Source organism: Moschus berezovskii, chromosome 12, assembly GCF_049115385.1.
Source record: "Moschus berezovskii isolate FMDL1 chromosome 12, NW_MosBer_1.0, whole genome shotgun sequence".
NCBI classification, from domain to species: Eukaryota; Metazoa; Chordata; class Mammalia; order Artiodactyla; family Moschidae; genus Moschus; species Moschus berezovskii.
Genome location: NC_142471.1, coordinates 71,930,224 through 71,935,695, shown reverse-complemented (window position 1 = coordinate 71,935,695; position 5,472 = coordinate 71,930,224). Strand labels below are relative to the sequence as shown.

Sequence of the window (5,472 nt, the reverse complement as noted above, 5' to 3'; positions counted from 1 at the left end):
GGCAACCCACTCCAGTGTTCTTGCCTGGAGAATCCCAGGGACAGGGGAGCCTGGTGGGCTTCCATCTATGGGGTCACACAGAGTCGGACACGACTGAAGTGACTTAGCAGCAGCAGCAGCAGCAGCAGCAGGAATTAGCTAGCCCTGGCAGAGCCTCTCTTTTCCCAGTCAGCCAAATTCCTAAGATGTCAAAGCATCATAAAAGAAAATGAAAAACAAGATTTATACAGTCACATAATATGTATACATTACATGAATGAAAAAATAAATAAATGGCTGATTTCTTCAGCTCAGCATTACAATCTTTGTTCACATCTCTGACCTTTCTGAAAATGAACAAATGATTTCAAAGAGAGCTAACTACACATTTTTCTCCAACTTTTCCTCTTAAACTGTTACCTGCATTATTCAGGTGAAAGAGTGTATCCTTTTGTATTTTGTCCAAAAGCAGAAATGAAGTAGATGGACATGTATGGATCTGAAAACCAGAGTTCCTCTACTCTCTATTATACATAGGTCCTATGTCGAACTTGGGTGATCCATTTTTCTTTAAAATCTCAGATTACCATTTACTGAAGAATTTAACCCCTCACAAAAATAAATGTTGGTGTCATTAAGACAAAAACATCACCAACCCACATTGTAAGCTTTCAGGGAACTAATTTGAAGTAAATATCATTATTTTAAGAAATAAATGAAAGAGAAAGCTACTTATTTTAACTTCTGGAGACCTTTAATGACTATGTGATACACATTAAACAACCAAATACTAACACTGTTATGGGGGACTTTGTTCACATAAATAAATTCACGAGGACAGTTTAATAACATTTGCAATTAAAATTATCCTCTGGCACTAGAAGGACGGCTTTCAATTACATGTAGATCATTGGATTCATTTAATTCATATGACTTGTAAATTTGAGAGTCTGTGCTTCTAAAAATAAAGCCATGAAATCTTTCCTGAATATATACAACTCCATTAAAAACTTCCTTAATTAAAATTATCAACAGTAAATACTTTTGATTACAGTTGCTATATATCATAACTTATTTAATGTTTCATCTATTTTATATAGCTGGGGGTATAGCTAAGTGGTAGAGTGCATGCTTAACATGTATGAAGCCCTGGGTTCAATTCCCAGTACCTCCATCTTGGACTTCCCTGGTGGTCCACTGTCTAAGACTCTGCAATCCCAATGCAGTGGGCCTGGGGTTTGATCCCTGATCAGGGAACTAGGTCCCACATGCTGCAACTAAGACCTAGGGCAGCCAAATAAAATTTTAGGTCTTCCCTTATAGCTCAGTTGGTAAAGAATCTGCCTACAATGCTGGAGACATGGGTTCGAGTCCTGGGTTGGGAAGATCTGCGGGAGAAGGGATAGGCCACCCACTCCAGTATTCTTGGGCTTCCTTTGTGGTAAAGAATCTGAGTGCAACTGAGAGACCTGGGATCAATCCCTGGGTTGGGTAGATCCCCTGGAGAAGGGAAAGGCTACCCATTCCAGTATTTTGTCCTGGAGAATTCCAGGGACTATATAGTCCATGGGGTCACAAAGAAGAAGGATGGCTTTCAATTACATGTAGATCATTGGATTCATTTAATTCATATGACTTGTAAATTTGAGAATGTGTGCTTCTAAAAATAAAGCCATGAAATCTTTCCTGCGTATACACAACTCCATTAACAACTTCCTTAATTAAAATTATCAACAGTAAATACACTTGATTACAGTTGCTATATATCATACCTTATTTGATGCTTCATCTATTTTATATACCATCATACAGGAATTTCCAACTATTGACTTCATCTTCATATATTCAAACTTAATAATCATGCTTATTAGAGTTTAGCTGCCTTCTTTAAAGGGAAAAACATACCCTGTATTTTGCTCATAAGCAATTATGTAAAACAGAATCCAGAACTTCTGTGTTGATTTTTCTACACCAAGTCAGGATATCATCAAATCTCTTTTGTCCATTGTTTGGAGTCAAGACCATAAAAGGAGAAAATATGTCCTACCTTAATGGAACAGAGAAAGACAGCACCAGGTGGTCCTAGTATGGTGGAAGGATTTTATCTATTATTAAGGATCAGAGATATTGAATTCAATTATGTAAATGAATGTTAATCGAGAAAAAAAAAACAGACAGCTGGTCAACCTATTTCAGTAGACTAGCTAAGATGGGAAGGATCAAGAAATGCCAGATGCCCATCAGACAGGTTCAGAATTTGATAAGAATGCAGATGGGATGACACTAATGAAAAAAAGTGAAATTTTGAAAATTCTCAGCTGAATGAGTATAGTTGGAATTTGCTGTCAGAACAAGAGAGATCTATAGTGGAGAACTTGATTCTGACAGAGAAAAAGGTTAATCCCACAAAGAGATATCCTTATTGCCATTCTGTAGCATTGCCAAATAAGCAGTGGCACATATCTAAGGTAAATAGGTAGATATAGTTTTAGAGCAAGTCTTTGTTCAGCTTCAGTGAGATTCCTATGTATTCTATTAGTCCTTTGGTGTATGTGGTTTTGACTCCCTGGCAAACTGGCAAATGATACCTGAACATTAAAGTGACTGAATTAATTAAAATGGTATCTTAATTAGAGAAACAAACAAAAGTTTATGAAGCATGCTTTACTCCTTTTCAATTAAATGATTGAATGTCATTAACAAGAGTCCTTCTTGAGATTATTCAGGGAGGTCCAGGGATTTGGTTATAGCTGGGCATGTATATGTCACATCACAAGAACTCTGTTTAGAGGAGGTCCAAGCAAATTTCTGGAAGAAATTCCTCCTAGGGCAAGTGATCTGTACCTACTACACTGTGTTTATCATCGCAGATGATGCTGAGTTTAGCATACTACTTTTCATGTAAATAATCTGTTGTCTAGCCACTGGGGACATTTGCCTAGGGTAAAGAGAAAGGAAAGCATAAAAAAGAAAATGTTAAAAGAATCTCTCTCTAAACGTCCATGGATCATTGACCTCAGAACAGTGCTAACAGTACTGGCACTGTAGCCTCAGCAGCATTTTTTGTGGATTTATATTGGCACCAAAGCCTTTGGCATGCTGGCATTAGAAAGAGTGACTAAGGGGTAGAGAAAACCTCATGTCTTTCTCATTAAGTGTAGTGTTGCACTGCAGCCAACAAAAGAATTTTCAAAGAGGAGCAGGCTTTTTACTTATGTATATACTGTATATAATTCATAGGATATCACACATACACACGCCACTGAGAGGTCAAATAATAATTGTGTATGTATACAGGACTGCTATATTAGAGTGTAGATGGAGTGGCACTTTGTCTGTTGTAACAGAAAGCAAGTTACAGACAGGTAGATTATTCAGTGGGCTGCCCTCTATGGGGTTGCACAGAGTCGGACATGGCTGAAGCGACTTAGCAGCAGCAGCAACAGCAGCAGAGGATTAGAATATATAAGTGTAAACATATTCAGATTTAATCAGATCTCAAATGATAAAATGTAACAAGGAGACTCTAGAGCTCCTTGAATTATGAAAACCTATTTTGAACTGGAGACAATATTTTTCTTTCAGGAAAAGAGGCATCAAAATAAATTGACTTTCTTTGGGAAGATTTTTATTGTTCCTGTGATCTTGTTAAACATGGCCCTTCTGTTTTTCCTACATATAGAGCTGAATGTCATAGGGTACTCACTTCCCAATAGAAGCATCATTATATATTCCACATTATTTTGTCAGGTAGGGTTTAATTCTGTAATTTCTTGTGTTATCTTTCTTTGGTCTCAGTATCAGGGTAACTCTGGTCTTATAATTTGGGAAGTGTTTCCTCCCCCACTATTTTTGAGAAGAGTTTGTAAAGAATTGAGATTAATTCTTCCTTGAATATTTGATAAAATCTAACAAGACATCTAGGTCTAGATAATATTTGTGTTATTTTTTTTTAAATTGAATTTATTTATTATAGAATCCATTTAGCCAATCTTTTCATGAGTCAGTTTTACCTATGTCCTTGCAGAATGTGTTCATTTTATCTGAGTTACAAAATTTGTTGCCCTTCAATTGTCCATTGTACTCACTTTATAGCCCTTTTATTTCTAGAAGATTGGTATTAGTATGAAATGTTAATATTCTTTCTTTTATTTCTGATTCTAGTTGAGTCTTCTTTTTTTGGTATATCTAACTAAAATTTTCTCAATTTAGTTGATCTTTTCAAAGAATCGGTTTTTGGTTTCATTTATTTTCTCTATTTCTTCTACACTCTTTTTTTTTTTTTCTATTCTCTATTTCATTAATTTCCACTCTGATATTTAGTTCTTTTCTTTTGTCATCTTTAGTTTTAGTTTTACTTTTTTCTCCAGTGTCTTAATGTAGAGGTTAGGCTACTTATTTTTGATCTTACTTCCTTCCTAATATAGGCATTTCCAACTATAAATTTCCCTCTAAGAACTGCTTAATTCTTGGTTCTTAGTTATATCTCACAAGTTTTGTTATGCTGAATCTTCCTTTTCATTTATCTCAAAGTATTTAATAACTTCTGTTTTGATTTCTTCTGTAATCCATAGGTTAATTAGAAGTGCTTATTTTCCTCTTATTTGTGAGTTTCCAATTTTTTTCCAGGAAATGATTTCTAATTTTATCCTATTGTGGTCTGAGAATGTACTATATATGATTTTTAGTCTTTTAAATTTATTGAAGAAATAAATGTCTAAAGGAATGTGGGCCTTTAGGTGAAGAAAACAGAGCAAAGGGAAGACAGGAACACGCATGAGATACTCACAGAATATGAGCAAATTATCTTAACTATAAGATACCTTAATTATAAGGTTTTTTTTTTGGTAAGTTCCACCTAAAGAGAAGGTGAGCCTGTGAGGGTCCTAGGTGTTAAAGTGGTTATGCAACTTTCTGTAAGAACCAGAGGAGATATAGCCCAGGATTATAACAGTAAAGGAAGTTTTTCAACTATCAAAACACACCTGCTATAGCAAAATCTTATAAGCATTATAACTATGGGCATTATTTCAAAATGTTTAATCCCTCTGTAATTAGTAGAGTGTAGTAAGAGGTCAGAGGTTAAGCAAATCTTTCTCTTGTATGTGTATAGGCAAGAGAGCTATACTATATGCTTACATAGAAATAATATAGCTATCATTCATGGCAGTGGTCATAGAAACAATTGCACATCTGATCTGTGATTTTTTGATTTCCATTTCTTTACAAGAATTAGTGCCATAGGCCAGGAACTATATATTGTTTTTTTCTAATTTTTTGTTCTATTTATCAATGTATCTAACTCAACAGTAGGACATGGTACAAGTGCAATACACATTCCTTGTATAAGGAGGTGACTGGAACATGGGTTAATTAATGGATGGATGAGTATACATTTTTTAAAAAATCACCAATCATCTTTGTTTGGTGTATGTTAAATGTGAGATGTTTGAAGTCATTTTCTATTGTCAAAATCAGGAAGAAAAAAAAAGC

General features: G+C 35.0%; 1 non-coding gene across 1 annotated transcript; it reads left to right on the top strand.

Annotated features, from left to right (window-relative positions):
- The first annotated feature begins 1,081 nt into the window (after window positions 1-1,081).
- On the top strand, window positions 1,082-1,153 carry TRNAV-AAC (transfer RNA valine (anticodon AAC)). The gene has a single exon. It is a non-coding gene; the product is annotated as a tRNA-Val (tRNA).
- Window positions 1,154-5,472: the final 4,319 nt, after the last annotated feature.